Source organism: Bos javanicus, chromosome 23, assembly GCF_032452875.1.
Source record: "Bos javanicus breed banteng chromosome 23, ARS-OSU_banteng_1.0, whole genome shotgun sequence".
Classification (NCBI taxonomy): domain Eukaryota; kingdom Metazoa; phylum Chordata; class Mammalia; order Artiodactyla; family Bovidae; genus Bos; species Bos javanicus.
Genome location: NC_083890.1, coordinates 51,301,346 through 51,318,788, shown reverse-complemented (window position 1 = coordinate 51,318,788; position 17,443 = coordinate 51,301,346). Strand labels below are relative to the sequence as shown.

General features: G+C 54.5%; 1 long non-coding RNA gene across 2 annotated transcripts; it reads right to left on the bottom strand.

Moving 5' to 3' along the window:
- Positions 1 to 3,909: 3,909 nt before the first annotated feature.
- Positions 3,910 to 7,143, bottom strand: LOC133236801 (uncharacterized). 2 transcript variants are annotated; one of them, XR_009733043.1, is made up of 3 exons: positions 6,263 to 7,143; positions 5,691 to 5,768; positions 3,910 to 4,653 (listed from the first exon to the last, which is right to left on the bottom strand). It is a non-coding gene; the product is annotated as an uncharacterized LOC133236801 (long non-coding RNA). The 2 variants fall into 2 exon arrangements; XR_009733042.1 differs by having other exon boundaries at positions 5,691 to 5,765; positions 6,263 to 7,132.
- Positions 7,144 to 17,443: the final 10,300 nt, after the last annotated feature.

Sequence of the window (17,443 nt, the reverse complement as noted above, 5' to 3'; positions counted from 1 at the left end):
ATTAAAAGGAACAATTAAGTTTATGCCTTGAACAGCTCTTGAAAACCAAATGTTGAATATACAAAGTGGTCCTAACAATGCACACAACAGGACATCACTTGTGTAAATTTTGAAAATACATAAATCAACCCTATGCCTTTATTACGGAAAACAGCGGTGCAATGAGTCTCTAAACCAGTGTCCCACAAGGGACCGCGGCGAGTTAGTCAGAGCTGTGTCCTCTAAGGAGGGAGGAGCGGGGCGGCAGGGATGTGGAGAAGAAGTGGGGTCCAGAAGGAACCCAAGGATTCCAGTTTCCTTGGTGAAACTTGGTTGTTTCATAACAAATGTCTGCAGCATGAGGGACAAGATGTCTGCTCTTTGCAGACGGTGGTCGTCGTAGGTAGGATCCTGGTTCCTCCCAACATGCGTCCACAAGGAGTCCATGACGGAGCCATCGTTTGGGAAGAGTCTGTGCAGAGGTAACCAAGCAGCGATCCCAGGCGAGACCGCCCTGGATTCCGGTGAGCTCCAGGTCTGACGACAGCTCCTTTTCATCACGGACTTCCATTCCGCTTCCACAGTTCTGGGCCTGTTATTCCCAAATATGTTCCTATACTCGTGAGAGAAGAGCTAACCTTCACATTTCTTCAAGGTGCCTTCATCAAATGTGAAAGTTAGAGCTTGTCCTTCTTGAAGTGGTTGCAAACCTCTGATTTTGGCGTCGGAATATGGTCTTCAAAGCACCCCACCCGCCCTCAGGCCCTCATTTCTTCAGTGTGGCAGCCTTGAAACCTGATCGCTCCCTGGCAGGTCCGCAGGGGAAACAGCCAGGATCCCCACTCATCCTTGGGAGGAGAGCTGCCCTGTGAGCCGGCCAGCCTGCACTTGGATAAGAGATGGGCTTTTGTTGCATTAGGAGACCCAGGGGCTTGTTTGTTATGCAGCAGGACCCATTTTCCTGACTGATACAAGTCCCCAAGCAGCTGTCTCATTATTCATTCTTCTGACCTCCTTGAACATCAGCATTTACAAACCTGCCAGAGAAATTCTCTAAGTGACTACGGCTCAGTCTGTTCTCCTTCAGATCACGAAACCATTCGTAAACAAGCACTCAAGTCACTTTATGATCTCTTCCACTGGGATTTCACAAATACCATCTCATAGCCAACATTTTACCTCCCTCGTCTGACTCAGAAAAACACATTGTAATCAGAACACCTTTTGCACAATAAGGAAAACAAAGGCGCCTTCACAGCTGGTGCTGGCTCCCAAACGCGGGCGGGCGCTGGGCTCTGAGTCCCAGCCAGCATAGGCTGCTCGCTCATAGGCTCCTCTGAGAGGGAGGCCCCATGCTGGTGCGAGGTGTGTGCACACCTGTGTGTGTGTCTGCTGAGTCTAACTCCTCCTACCCCCAAACCGCACCTTCCTGTAGACCTCTCCCACACAAGCCTCCGCTAGCGATGGTGACGTGACTCAGGGACACAATGAAGGGACGCCAAGCACAGGCTCCAAGTTACAGAGGCCTGGGGGCAGACCCTAGCCCTTCTCAGCTGTGCGCCCACCCAAGCGACAGAAAATGGACCATCATGTCACCTCGTGGCATTTCTAGGGAATACTGAAAGTGCTTCCTGGAGGGCCTGGCTGGAGGGAAATCCCCACAGTCAAGGCAGATGAGGGTGGACGTGGTTCTCATTTTCCAGGACCCGTCCCCAGAATCCTGTCCCGAGAGGCAGATCACACCCCCTCTCGGAAGCCGGTCAGAGCCCACAGATGCTCCCAGCAGCCTTGCCCCAGTGGGCGGGGTGGTGGGGGGCAGACACGGGAGTGAGGCTTCCTGCAGCCAGGGAGGCCCTTCCCCCTACGGAAACCCCAAGCCCACCCCACTGGGCAAACCTGAAGACCAAAGAGCCAGACACTTCTGGTCGATGAGATATGTTGCAATCGGTTTTCAAGAAGGAGAAACCTGTGTATTGACAAGTTCATCTTGAAATGAATGCAGCAGTGAATTGAATGCAGCAAATGAATGCAGTCTTCATGGAGAATCACTGAAATGTTCCTGGTTGCTGATGACTGATGACATTTCAGATGATTTTTCAGACTATATTTTATAAAAGCAATAATGTTGTGTGCACAAAACAAATGAGATATGTTTTCTTATTTCTTCTTATTTTGTATTTATGGAAATAAGGAGGAAGTGCCCCAAGTTTTGAGTCTAGACCCAATGTCCAGTGCCAGCTCTGCCACCAGCAGCCAAGGCCCCAAGTGACCCCGTGTCTCCAGGGGCCTCGTGTCCACATCTCAGCACGGAGACGGCAGTGTTTACCTCCTGGGAAGGTCTGACGCTTCACGTGCATAACTTACAGCCACACAGCTAGAATAGGACTCGGAGAAGAGTCAATTTTTTAAAAAATTCTAACACTCTCAACAACCGGGCTTCCCTGTGGTTCAGCTGATAAAGAATCCGCCTGCAACGCAGGAGACTCAGGTTCAATCTCTGGATTGGGAAGATCCCCTAGAGAAGGGAAACGCTACCCACTCCAGTATTCTTGCCTGGAGAATCTCATGGACAGAAGAGCCTGACGGGCTACAACCCATGGGGTCGCAAAGAGTAGGACACAACTGAGTCACTTTCACTTCCAAAACAACCTGCTGGGGAAAGTCATTTTTCAAAGAAGGTACTTACTGGACACTGATCAGCCCCAGCAAAGTCGGAGAAGGCCGTGTTCCTTCTGCTTCTCCTCCACGGCCTCCATGTCTCCAGGGGTCGGGGGAGGTGGGAAGACTTAGCTGTGGACCCCAGAAGGCGGTGTCGCATCTCCGTCCGGGTGTGGCTCTCTCGGCCACACCGACGAGCAGCCCAGAGCGGGCGTGTGAAGCCGCAGCGACTGTGCAGCCCCCGCCAGTGCGAGCCCACCCTAGCCCACCCGCCCCACGCCAAGCGGCCTGGCTCCAGCCTGTCTCCACTAGAACCCAGCACCCAGCTCCTCTCTGCGGGGCTCCTTAGACATGGTGGGTCAGAGAGGCCCCTGTGCCTCACCACGGGCACCGTCCACGTTTGCTCTCTGCTTCCTCCTCCCCTGGCCCTGCACCTTCTGCTTGCGGCCCTCCGTCTCTTTCCAGAAGTTGGCAGGTCAGCTGGAGGCCAGTCCTCACCAGCTCTTCCGTCTTTCCCATCGTCAGGTTAGACGTCCCATGAGGGCCAGGGATCCCCACTCTGCTCATCAATAACGTCCTCAGCAAATCCGTCCACGTCCTCCCGGCTCCCCTCGCTCCTCCACTCAGTCAGGGCAGCCCGGGCTCCAGCCTCCCCGTCTTCCCACCTCCTCCTCCCGGGAGCTCAAGCTTTCCCTCCCTGTTTGAGTTGATGAAAGAAGCAAGTTTCCTGTGCGCAGTTTATCATCCCCCAATCAAATGTGCACAGGCCATGGCCGCGGGTACCGCGCTCGGCCACTCTCCACCGCTTGTCGGACAGGCTCCCCAGGAGTGACCAGCAGGGTCTCCTCCTCTCTCCCGCGCTCCGCGAGTGGCAACCAGCAGAGAATAGACCGCAGGAGACCCCTGGGCCCGGGTCTTCACAGTAGCCCGGCTCCCGCCTGGAGGTGGGGAGGAGGGCAGACAGGCCCCGAGCTCTGGACGCTCCTCCTCTCGGCCAGCGGGAAGGCCTGCGGGATGCAGGCGAACCCTTCGGAGGTTCTGTGCGGCCATGCCCGCCCGCGTCTCCGCTTTGTTCAGGAAGCAGCGCGGTGCCCCTAAGGGACCTGGGAGCCGAGGGGCCTTCGCTCTAGCTCCCAGACGTGTCTCGTTGGCCACGTAATCTTGACCATCGGGCCTTCAGGGTCCTCCTCTGTAAAGCAGTGATGACAATGGCTGTTCCGCTAGACTGCTGGGAGAACTGCTTAGCATAACTCAGGGCACGCGGTCTGATGGGGGGCGGGGGCTCAGGGCATGTGGGTGCCCGCACCACTGGAGGTCACCCCCCCCACCTGTGTCGTCGGACCGCCAGCTCGCAGCCCACGGTTCCACTTGGCCTCCCACAGTCGTGCTGTTTTCATCAAGCTTCTGTATTTTCGTTTGCATCCCATCAACGTGCTCCCCTCTGGCTCGCACAGTCATGACTTAGAACTGGATTTATAAGTTTTCGGCTGCTGTTACAAAGGCTCCACCTGTAACGACCGCCCTGTTCAGAGCACTGTCCCCAGAGGCAGGGTCCCTGGTGTCCCCAGCTCCCCGGCCCGCTCAGGGTCTCGACTGCAGCAGTTCCCTAAACCATGAGGAGCGTGTTTGGCTCCCTGCAGACTGAACCGAGCGCCTGGAGCCAGCCCAACTCTGGATGGAACACAAAGGCTGAACCGGGCCCAGCAGGTCCCAGCTGCAATGTTTCGATTGCTCACCACCGAAAGAACTCTTGCCTCTATCTTTTACGGGAACAGATTTGCGCGTGTGCCCACTGGAGGGACTGCCTTCCGTGCTAGCTGGGACACGGGTGGCCCCGGGGCTGACCCCTCCTCTGCTGGCCGGGGCCTTGGCCGCTGGGCCCTTTGGGTCAGCAGATTTCTTTCCAGATGTCCACCTGCGCGCGTCCGTCAGACCACCTTACGCCTTGCCGGGGTCGCTCCCCTTGCTGGGTAATGCTTCTGCGAGCCTTCTCCAAAGCAGCTGCGGCCAGGGAATCTGCCGAGGAATGGCGCTTTATAAATCAAAAAATAATAACGGAGCGCAGGCTGAGCACCGGAGGCTGCACATGCCTGGGCGACCTCGCCGGCCGGGGCGCCGCGGGCGCTGGTGAATGACCACAGTGCCACCTGGTGGCCGAGCTGAGCTAGCGCCCCAGGATGCACGCGAACCAGTGTTACCACCACAATCCCAGAGAAAACATAACCCCGCAATCCAGAGTTCCCCCGGAAGCCTTCAAGCTGGGAAGAAGCATAGGATAAAAATCTCATTTTTTAAGACTTTGAATTTATTTATTTCTTTGGTCCCCATATAGTGAGCTGAATTTCTGAGTAGCTCTTTTTAGTGAGAGCACACTAAAGAATAGACTTCTTTAGGGCATTTTATAATGTTGCTTTTCATAAGCAAAATATTTAAGACGCTGCTATCTCTGTTAACAAGAGCGACCAAAAATGCTTATGAAACTCGAAAAGGAATGAAAGCTTGTGCTTCCTTTGTGTTACGTAAAAATGCCGGGTTTTAAGTTTAATTATTCAGACTGAGGACTTCCTGTCTAAACTCAGAACTCAGGTTCTTTCTGAGCCAGAAACCTGGCTTCTGCCCCCATCCACACATCCGTGAGAAAGGCATGCGTGACCCTGGATGTGTAAGCCAAGCTTGAAGAAGTCTGCCTCTAACAGAGCGTTTCATTAAAGTTCCAGCCTCTCGCTGTAAGTGTCTCCAGTCTAGACTGAGGAAAAAGCCGTGGCATATCTGGAAATCAGGGTGGGGTATGGCAGCTCAAGGAGGCGTGCTCCTTCTGGAATTTTCCACTCCCTCGACTGTTTCTTCATAACTGGAAGAGCCTTACCACTTCCCGCTCTACCGCATTGCTGTGTGAGAAAGATTCATACAATGGATTTATATAAAGCTCTTTGAGCTTCTTTCAAGGGAACAGCCTCGTAAAAGTAACCAGTAAAGGAGAAAAAAACCCGACTGACACTTAGGTACGATGGTTCCAAAGAGGACGTGCTCTAAACATTATGGATCAAACCCACCTTAAAAGCAATGGGTGTGAACTCCAGGGAGACGTGGAAGTGGCCTTGCGCGTGCATTCTCTGCTGCTTACACACCTGCTGAATAGAAACGTTGGTGTGAACCATGTGACATTTTCCAACAGAGCCAGAAGTGTCACGGTCAGGAAAAGTAAAACCCAAACACACGGGAGTAATAGGCAAAGGCCCGAACGGCGGGAACCGAGTGCTCGCCCCTCCTCGAATCCGGGAGAAACTGGCCAGAGCCCCCTGTACAGAGGATGAGCAGCTGCCGTGGGCGCAGGGCGGCGTGAGCACGTTCGGGGGTGGAAACCAGATTCTCCACCTCGAGGCCGCCTTGTCCCCGGGTGGAGAGCTGCTTTCTTCTTCTGCTTCCCTGCTGGCTCAGATGGTAACAGGTCCGCCTGCCAATGCAGGAGACCCGGCTTCAATCCCTGGGTCAGGAAGATCCCCTGGAGGAGGGCATGGCAACCCACTCAGTGTTCTCGCCTGGAGAATCCCACGGACAGAGGGCTATAGTCCATGAGGTCACAGAGTCAGACACTGAGCGACTAACACAACAACAGAAAACTTACCATCTTAAGCACTTAACACGCACAGGTCAGTGGTGCTAAGACCAGTCACGTAGTGGTACAGCCATCACCACCGTCTCCAGAGCTCTTCTTGCAAAACTGAGACTCTCTCCCATTAAACATTCACTCCACCTTCTCCCTTAGCCCCTGGAAACCACTTTCTGTCTCTATGAATCTGCTCTAGGGAGCTCGTACAAGTGGAATCATGCAGAGCTTTTTCTTCTGTGGCTGGCTTATTTCACTGAGGATGTTCTCAGCGTTCCTCCATGCTGCAGCACGTGTCGGAACCTCCTTCCTTTCTGAGACTGGACTGTGATCCACTGTGTGGATGGACCACGTCTTGTTTACCCATCGTCCACCGACAGGTGGGGTGCTCCCCCTTTCAGCTGCTGTGAATGCTGTGGGTGCTGCTGCCGTGAGCGGGGCGCCTGCTTTGAGTCCTGCTTCTCCCTCTTTCGGCACACACGCAGAATGAAGTTGCTGGTCATGGAGTAACTCCACGTCTAAGGTTTCAGGAACAGCTGTGTTGTTGCCCTCACAGCTGCCCCTGCCGCACCCCCACCAACAGGGCACCGGGGCCAGCAGGGCACCCCGGCTCCGCTTTCCTGCCAGCGTCGCTTCTCTGTTTCTTTGATGGCGGCTCTGATGGGTTTGAGCTGACACAGTGCCTTCCTCTGATCAGTGAGACCCTCACACGCCCTGCCTGGGGGCTTTGTGCAGGGTGATCTTCTCGCGGCGTCTCGGAGGAGGACGTGCTGTACTGGACGTGGCGGTCAGGTTTCCTCTGCGTGGCCTTGTGACGGGCCTGTTTCTTCTGCTCCTCCCGCCCCCCCAAAGGACCTTGGGAGCTGGAGGAGGGGGGCCGTCCCCCAGGACTCGGGGACCCTGGGGACCGTGTGACTAAAGCCCGGGCGGCATCCAGAGGTCAGCAGCGGCCAGGCTGGGCCTTCTGCGGCCTTGCGAAGCCCCTGCACCCCACGCACATCAGCCTTGAAGGCCAGTGGCCGCCAGGCTGGGGGACTGTGCAGATTATAAAGGAATGAGACCGAGACACAAATGACCCGGGGGAGGCGGTGTGGCTCCACCAGGCCTGGGAGTGAGCGCCACGGACGGTCGCCCCAGTGGAACCGGTTTGTGGCCGGCAGGATCTGCTCACGCACAGTTGGTGTACGAAGTGGTCACTGTGAGACAGTTGTTCTCAACCAGCCATTGTTCTCACTGGCCTTTTATTTACCCTTGAAACGATTTTATTGTAGGGAGCCGGGAATTATAACCCCAGACTTGCTGTGGTTGGAAGACATGCACAGCTTCCCAGGAAAGCTTAATTGGTCTGCCTGTCTCGGTGTTTGAGTGTTTAAGACAAGATAAAAATAATCTGGAGGGAACATCTCTATTTTCACATCTCAGCACTCATCTCAGTCCCTCAGTCTCCTACTGAAAAGTCTAATGCTCTCTGCAAAGAGTCACAAAGATGAACAACCCTCGGTTATGGGCCCATTTTAAAGGGTGGTAAGTGGGGGCACTGGGGAACCAAGGACCCCACAGTAGTGGGGACTATCCTCGTAGGGAAGGAATGGAATTGCAAAGGTGGGCAGAGCTTCCCCAGCTAAAAACCGTAAGGGTAGACTCAGTGGGACCACCCGGGGGATCAGCTGAGTCCTGTTTCCGAGTGAAAAACCCACGTCTTCATCCTTCCTACCGTGAGAATATTTCCTCGGATTTCACGGTCTAGCAGCTTCTGCTTGGACCCTGTTCCTTCTGCAGTGAGTGGTCCCCGACCTTGATACACGTGAGGAGCACTGGGGGGGTCTTGAAAACCTAAGGCAGATGCCCGTCGGGCAGGAGACCACCGCGGAGGGAAGGCACGCAGCGCCCGGGAGCTCCGAGCAGAGCTGCAGGGACAGGCTGCGAGGAAACCGAGTCACTCGACCTCCTCCTCCCCGCGTCCGTGGGCGCACGTGAGCGTGAGCGGGAGTGCCCTGCGCAGGCGGTGATCCTGCTGGCGTGTGGATTCACCGTGGTGTCTGCTTTCATCTGAGGGATCTTGAAAGCAGATCCTGAGACGTGAGCCTGGACACGGTTCGTTTACGGGGAAGGAGTGAGGGGCGGGGCATGGGAGAGCCAGAGGCAGAGGGGCCCGTGGAGCCCTTGTTGCTGGGAACCAGCTGTGGGCGCGGGGTGGGGAGTGTGCCCCTACTCCTCTCTGGGCTGAAGCGGGCGTCTCTCTCTGGTCCAGCTCCCCTGGGTTGAGGGTCCCTGGGGTTTTGCTCCAGGGCTGTGCCCACCTGGACGAGGTTACTTCCTGTGGCTCAGGAAGGGGTCCTGCATGTTGAAAGCCAGGGGAGGGCTGGCGCCCTTGCAGCCACCGTGAACCCAGGTGGCTTGAGGGTGCGGCTTCAGCTGCAGGTAGAGTCCAAGCGTGGACACCAGCAGGGAAAGTCTTTCTGGCCAAAGAGAACACAAATCCATCACCCTCTGAGATGCTACAAGGGCAGGGACCACCCGGGGGCACTTGGGGAGCCCGTCCGTGCTGCTCCAAGGCAGGAGGGTGAACGCAAGGACTTCCCACATTGTCACCCTCTGGCCCCAGGTCCCTGTCCCGGCGAGGGTCTCCCTGAGGCAGGAAGAATCAGAGCTGTGAGGCTGTTACCTTGCACCTCTCATCCCTAGACTTAAGCCGAATTGTTGCACAGACGTGAGAGGTCTAACCGTGTCCAGTTCCTCCAGGCAGGCCAGGGGCGCACTTCCTGCCCGGGGCCACAAGGGCCCCACGTCTACTGGAACCCAAGGTTCACAGGGAGAACCCACACCCCAGCCTCATTCCGGGGGCTGGTGGACCGGACGTGCACGAGTGTAACAGGAGTGCCGGGCGGCCGGACGCCTGCCGAAGGCCTGTGCGTCACCTGGGCTTTTTGAACTCCTCTCTGGAGACGGGGGACGACCAGCTGGTTTCTGCCATGTTTGAAACCTCAGCTGGATGCTCCCGGCCTGCTTTGCAGAGGCCCCTCCAGCCCAGAGTGCTGGAGAGGCGTCTCTGAGTCTCCACGGAGCTCGCGTCCTGGAACAAAACCCTTGTCCTCCCGACAGAGAAGAATCAGAGCCCCGAGCAGCGCAGAGGAGCACAGATAAGCCCTGAGCCACGGCCAGCTTTACTAACAGCGTGCTCCTCTGCACCGGGACTCCCAGGGCCTGCTGAGCACTCTGGGTGATGGCGAGGCCGGCCTCGCCCAGAGCAGAGTCAACATTTAATAAAAAACAAAAACCTGCGCTGATTTCAGCCGCTGCAGGGTGGCCGACGGACATGAACAAAGCTTCAGACTAGCAGGTAGAGTGAAGATGTAACGCACTGCTTCCTCATCGAATGAACAGATGGATCCTCAAACAGATGATGGGTCAGAGCTTCTAACACGTGCAGCCCGGAAACACGTTTCCCGGAAATGATTACCTGGTGAGCACTCACCTGGCCGCGCAGAAGGTGGGGGCATCCGGTGACCCCCCCACCAGACACATCCTCGTCTTCCACTTCAGGACAGATGCTACAAGGGAGTGCTCAGGGAGCTCCACCTGTGAGCACCCATGTGTGTCTGTGTGCATTTAAACAATTTTCCACCCTTAACCCAACTGTGCTCCGATGTTTGATGTATGAACTCATGATCATTTAACTTAACCTTTGTTAAAGGTTTGCTTGAGGGTGAAATCGTGTGTGTGTGTGTGTGTGTGTGTGTTCACAAACAATAGGACACAATACAGGCATAAGGAGAGCTTCACTTTGCCTGTTGGTGCCCGTGGGTGCGGGCTGACCGTGTGCCCACAGCCACCGCAGGGCCATCTCATAAGCTGAGGCAGCTTCTCCCAGGAAGCCCTCGGGAGAAGACGCGTTTCTCACAAGGGGGAGAATCGCAGTTTCTCGGATTTGTAGCTCTCACCCGGCTTCTTCCCTGCCCCGTGACTGGGGGCCACCTCACCAGGCCATTGCTTGTCAGGGATCACCTGCCCATCTGTGCACAGGCTGTGGACGCAGTCAAGAGGGAAAGGGTTGCTTTGTGATTTGGGATCAGAAAGACCTTAGGATAAACCCATGTCCACGCTCACAGAGAATGACCTTCAGCCTCGCTGTGGAGGACGAAGCTTCCTGGTGTGAAAAATGGCATTATCGTAGTAGGGCCAACACCTCACACAGGTTACCGTGGAGATGAAGTTAGAGAGTGAGGGCAAATCTTACACCCAGGATCCTGTACGAAACATCTGCTTAGTTAACGGGGATGAGCATGCACGTGGTATGCCAGAGGGCTGACTTTTCAGGCAGGTAAACACCAATGCTTATGTTGACTGAGAAAAAAAAGCACAGTGAGAGTTAAGTTTCATCTGGGGCAAAATGCAGACTGTAGGCGGGAGGCGGCGTGTCAGATGACTCTGAGAGGCGGCTCTGCACAGGCGGGAGGTCCGCGTACACGCGGTCGTGCTAAGGGCAGTTCATGCAATCAAACACACGTTTTTGCAGACAGTTTCTGCCCGGCTTGTGAAGGTCACTGGTGGTCCCGAGGAGCAGACGTCACCATGGAAGATTTTAGTGCTTTTCTAGACACGAAGAGATGCAAGAATTGAGCTCATAAAATCTTCTCCTGGAAATCTCTAACTATCTAAAGACGTGTTCTGGCAGTTTTTCCCAGAGCACAGAGCGCCTCATTCCTGATCTCCACCCTGAACTCATTTCAGAGGGTGTTGAAGGTCAGTGGTCATGGCAGTTTGTGAATTAATCCTTGTAGAGGCAGATGGCAAGTGCCAGCCTTTTGTTGAAGCATGTTAGAACCTCACTTTTAATGACACAGCGACACGGCTCTTCCATGGGCTGCCTCCAGGGAGTGTAGTCATGAAGGGGTTCCTGGTTTTGTCTGCAAGGACACGCGTTGAGAGGGCCCCACAGGCAGTGCTGTCAGGAGACAGCTGGGTACTCCGCTTTATGATCCCACCTGGATGGCCTCCCCCTTGTATCACAGGCTTCCTCGGGCTGACAGCGAAATCATTCACGCTGAGCGCCCGCATTACAAAAGAAATATTTCAAATACACAGCCTATGTTTCCTCCTCAAAACATTTTTTAAAAAGACCAAACTGAACTCAAAGTAAAGAAAAGAAAGGGAATATAAACGATAAGGATAGAAAGCAATTAAACAGAAAAGAGAGAATTAATAGAGAAGACCGATGGGGGGAAAGGGTTCGTTATTTGAGATGATCAATAAAATTGATAAACTTCAAACCAGATTCATCAGCAAGAGACGTTCATGCGGAGACCCGCTCAGGAATGTTCACAGCAACTTCATTTGTAAAAGCTAAAATTTGGATGTAACCCGAATGACCAACAGGTGAACATACAGAAAGGCTATTTTTAGCGTCAGAAAGTCCGTAACCGTCTGGACCTTTCTGAAGTGTGAAGTGTTAGTTGCTCAGTCGAGTCTGACTCTTTGCGACCCCATGGACTTCAGTGCCCCAGGCTCCTCTGTCCATGGGATTTCCCAGGCAAGAATACTGGAGTGGGTTGCCGTTTCCTTCTCCAGGGGATCTTCCTCACCCAGAATTGAACCCAGGTCTCCTGCTTCCCAGGCGGATTCTTTACCAGCTGAACCAGCAGGGAAGCCCCATATGCCCATCTAAGTCTAATTTTTGTTGCTAGCTGCCTCTTTAATGTTACCACATAGTAACTACCAATAACTAATAAAACGGCTGTTAAGTTTGTTGTTGTTCTTTAGTCACTAAGTCCTGTCTGACTCTTTCGTAATTTCATGGGCTGTAGCCTGCCAGGCTTCTCTGTCCGCAGGATTGCCCAGGCAAGAATACTAGAGTGGGTTACCATTTTCTTCTCCAGGGAATTTTTCCGATCCAGGGATCAAATCCACGCCTCCTGAAATGGCAGACGAGTCTTTACCACCAGGCCACCAGGAAGCCAGACTTTTAAGTTACTGTGCAATAAAACTCCCGTATGAAGGCTAAACAGTAAACGCTGTTTGCTGCTTACTGTGACAAAATGGAAACCTTACTTTGCTGATACGGACAAGGCCTCCTCTTCTATTTTAAAGAGTATTATTCTGAAATTTCAAGTCCCAGTAGATTGTCACAACAGGAACCATCTTTACCCGATTTGCGGTGGCTCAGCAGTTAAAAACAAACAAACAAAAAAAAAAACTGTCTTCCAACGCAGGAGACTTGAGTTCAGCCCCTGGGTCAGGAAGATCCCTGGAGAAGGAAATGGCAGCCCACCCCAGTGTTCTTGCCTGGAGAATCCCATGGACAGAGGAGCCCGGTGGCAGCAGTCTCTGAGGTCAAAAAAGAGTCAGACACTACTTAATGGCTAAACGATAACAACAAAGTAATATCCTGTGTGTTGAAATTCCTTAACCAAACATGTTTTAAGAAACAGGTGGATGTCGGACAAATTTCTAAGGTAGCACAGCTGGGACTGAATAGCTCCTGGGTGAGGCAGAAGCAATGTGAAAACTGCTGCAGGAAAAGCGATCAAAACCACAGCGTCCGACACCCGAGAAGTCAGCAGAAGGCGGTCTTGACAGAGTAGCAAAACTCCTGTCCCCTTGGAAAGCTGTGAGCTCACAAGAAAAGCCACTAACTGAATTGTGCAACAAGATTTGAGACAAATCGGAAATTTTTCAGTGAAAGCAGTTTCTAAAAACAATTTTTAAAGCATTTATAAAGGCTGACTGTACATTATCTTTTGAAAAAAACCCTAGGAAAACTTGATAATGTTTTAGAGTTCAATTTTATTAAACATATGGGCAAGTCTGAAATTATTCAGAATATTAAAATTGCTTGAGAATAATTAAAATTCAGAAAAACCTCAGGTGTGTGTCCAAGTTCTGGACAACATTAATATAGTATAAAAAGTTTCTGGGAAATTTACAGTGAACAGGTGTGTGATGTCATTGAGGGGGAAGGAGTTCAGACATTAATTAGCAGGAATTATGAATATCCTCGTTGGGTTGTTTTCTTTCAAGTTGAGCATATGCACAGGGGAAATAATTTTAAAATCATGAGGACACATGGCAAAGAAAATCTTGCTTATTCATAATATTCCGTACTTTTGCCATCAATCACTTAACAACGAGTGAGATTTGAGGGTGCCAAGCTCTGCAGGCGAGGCCCCGTGCACCGGTAAGCATCTTTGTTGAGAAACGATTTGTCCCCAGCAACATCCGGGGACACAGACAAGCTCTCGGGGATGCCCGTGTTGGGAGCAAGAGCAGAGAGTTACTGAAGGGGGTCTCCCAAACCCTCTCAACCCCTGATGGGTCTGGATCCAAGGTGGGGTGGGGTCGCCTGTTAGAGGGGACTGGGGAGGTGACCATGGGACCACCCCTGGGACGCAGGTGAGGGAGACCGCCCCGTCCCCTCCCCGCAGGAGGACAGGGAGCAGCCAGAGCCCCTGGCCCCAGCGGGGGAACCCTCCTGGGAAAGGGCGGAACTGGACCCTGACCTGCTTGTGCTCATATTGGAGGCAGAAGAACGCTGCGTCTCTCCTTGAAACACTTCTGACGGCAAGCGTGTAGGGCTTCCGCACACAACCGTCGTGACACTCGCCTGGAGTCAGCGCAGACCCCGGTTCCGGGCTCAGTCCCTCAGACCCCCCCACCCCTGGACAGGCTTCTGTCCAACTCGACTACAGATCACGGCTTCCCAAGACGCCTCCCTGAGCTTCCATCACCTGAGTTAATGCTTGGTTCACAGAACCCAGGGACTCCCTTCACCTCCTACTCCCGGGGTGCTACAAAGGACGTAGTGAAGGACACAGACAAGCGGCCAGAAGGGCGAGGCCTGGGCGGGTCCTGAGAGCAGGAGGCTCTGACCCCATGGAGTTGGGGTGCGCCCCCTCCAGCATGTTCATTAACCCAGAACCTCTCCAGGTCCCTATGTTCAGGGTTTTTAATAAAGGTTTCAGTACCCAGGGGTGACGGCCACCGGTGGTAGCTCTGTCCCAGCTCCTTCCCCCTCCCTGGGGGCGGGGGCGGTGGGGGCCAGGTGAATGTGCCAGCCCCCTCCCAATCCTGTGGTTGGGTCCTCAGACCACCAGCCTCATCCGCCCAGAATCACCTGAGGGCAACAGCTCAGCTGTGGACGCTCAGGAAATCCCGGGGCTTCTAGGAGCTCCCAGGCCAGGACCTGGGACCCAGGTCAGACACAGAGCTGTGGTTTGTGTCACGACATCACAGAGGCCCAGGAGGGCTCCTCCTCCGGGAAAGAGGTCAGAGGGCCTGGCCTGACGCCGGGTGGGGAAGCCTGAGTCTCGAGTGAGTAGCAGGGTGTCTCTGTGAACACAGGGTCCAATGCTCCCAGCAGGACCATGCCAGCCAGTATGGGTGGGCAGCCACCCCTGGGGGGCTAGACTAGTGATGTTGGCCTGCCCCACGTCACCCTCAGACAACGGCTAGGCGGGCAGCCCTCACAGCAGCGTTCCAGCCGGGAAGGCGACTGGTGGCCCCGGGCTGGGCAGCCGTCTCCTCCTGAGTCCCTCAGCGGTAGGTCCTCTGGGGCAGACACACACCACTCTGGGTCTAAGGAGTCGCCCAGAGCTGCAGGAAAGGCGAGCTGCCAGCGGCCTGCGTGACTTCTCCCGCGGTGCCGGCACCAGGGCTCTGTGTGTGTCAGTCTGTGTCTTTGAGCTAAAACTGGGGGAAACCTGCAGCTTGTGTCGGCTCCTTGCGTCCGAGCTGGGGGAGTAGTTTTCCCCAGGCTCCTGTGCATGGTCTCGGGCCCCTGCAGCTTGCGTCGGCTCCTTGTGTCCGAGCTGGGGGAGTAGTTTTCCCCAGGCTCCTGTGCATGGTCTCGGGCCCCTGCAGCTTGCGTCGGCTCCTTGCGTCCAAGCTGTGGGAGTAGCTTTCCCCGGGCTCCTGTGCATGGTCTCGGGCCCCTGTGCGTGTAGCCTGGGTTCTTGCTATCAGCAGACGCCACACGCCATCCTCGTCCAAAGGAGAGCGCTTGCATCACGTTTGCCACATCCACAGATCAGCTCATTAACCAAAGGATAAACAAGGTCCGAGTTTATTCTTCAATACGACACGTACATATGACTGTTACACATCTGTATAAGGAAAAGGAGTACAGATGAACAGAACTACACCAGAAATAGAAAATGCACACGATAAGTGTAGTCACGGCTTTGGGGCTCCATGTTTATTTCTTGTCTGCGTGGAAAAACGTCGTCCAGAGGGCTCACCGGCACCTATGCGCCGGGATGACTGCAGAGCGTGCGGGGCTCCACACGGCACACACGCCGCAGGGCTCTTCCACCCCTTCGAGTGGGCAGCAGGGGAGTGAGAAGCCTTCACGCAGGGTGAGACCGCCCACAGAGGGACCGCCAGGGACGACGCGCCTGCCTGAATCGGAGCTGGGAGGAGAAATACACCGACCCTCTGGGGTGAGAAGCTGTGAGCTTCACACAAGGCCCAGAAGTCGTTCTGGTTCAGGAAGTCCCGCCCACCAAGTGCAGCATCTCAGTCCTTTAGGACAGAAAGCAACTTGCATTTTGCAAACATAATTTTCATCTCAGAGAGGCTCTAGGGGAACATGGTGATACATAAGAAGCCGAACTTTGATTCCAATGTAAGAAAAAGAGAAAGAAGTAGAATATTTTAAAAGGTGGAGCAAAAGCAGAGGAGGGCACCGTGGCCAGTTTGAGAAGGGCGTGGGCACAGAGGAACGGCCTGAACCCAGGACGGAGTCTCCAGGGGAGAGAGCTGAGCTCGACCCCACCTGCCCCTAGTTACGAGCTCACAGACCAGTTTCCAAGGGAGGCCCCTCAACTGGCCTGGAGTCCAGACCCAACAGGCTCAAGTCTAATATTGGCCGTCCCACAACCCAGAGGCTGGAGTCGGGGTCGTGGGAACAGAAGGACAAAAAACGAATAAAAGGAGAGTCTTGCTCGTTTCCCTCGTATAAAAATCCATATTTGGTTCTAAAACAAGGACAAAATGCTGCTGTACTAATTTCCATAAAGATGGTGAAAACATTAGTTCTCACAGATCTGAAACTACATCATATCAGAGTCGGCCTCGCATGACAAATCACGCCTATTTGCATCTTTGAGGAAAGAAAGCAAAAAAATGTCAAGTCAGACAGGAAGTGACTCCAGGCAACTCTACAGCGCCCAAAGACACGAGTCAGCCAACCTCAACCCGGAAGTGGTTTCCACGGTTAATCCAGGTGGGAGTCCGTGCCGGGGGGCGGGGGGGGGGGGGGAGTGGGGGGGCGGTTTATGTCGTGAACAGCATGGTCCTTTTCTCCCTGGTTTCTAAGCAGCAGCAGACTCTGGGTCCCTGTCGGCTTCCTTCTCCCCAGGCTGGGGGACATGCCCCACCCCCCTGTCACTTGATTTCCTCCATTTGCTGGAGAAACAGCGATAGCCTAAAGGAGTGGGCAAGGCCACCACGTCCACGGAGAGGAGGCGGAAGCCCAGCACAGCCTCTCGGCCCTGGTGACTTCTGGAGAAAAGGGGTCACGAGGACCCCGGTCCGGCCAGACTCTGCTTCTGGGTCCACACGCTCCTATGGTTTGATTCCTATGACGTGCAAACCCCATTTCCCGTAAGAATCATCGCATCCCGCAGCGACACGAGGGTGTGGACGGAGGGGACCACTGAGCAGGAGACGGGAACCTCCCATCTCGTGTAACTGGAGGGCAATCATCAGCTCTTCAGCACACTGTCCTTAGCGCCCTCAGAAAGCCCCCTGGACCCCGCCCTGGCACTCCCCAGCCAAGCGTGCAAATCTAACTATGCAGCCTAAGGAGAGCCGCTTTCAAAGCAGAGTCTCCTTTCTAAACCCTAGAGCCCACGCCCGCTGACTGCAGGGTCGTCAGTGGGTGAATCTGGCAAGCAAGCACTTGTTCACTTGGCCCCAGCTGGGTCCTCCACATGCAGTGGGACCGGGTAAGGTGACCAGGACTGAGGAGACCCCAAGCCCAGCGGAAGGTCCTCCATGTGGGCCGGGGGGAGCCCCACCCGGGCCAGAACACACCCTGCACGAGGGGCTTCCGATCAGACCCCTGTGTCCCGTTCAGCAGTTGAGCGGATGCAGCTCTCTGTGGGCTGAGCATGAAACCTGGACCACCTCGTGTTTTTCCAGACCCGATGAACACCAGCAGCTAAGGACAGAGTGGTGACATAACACGTCAGTCACAGGGCC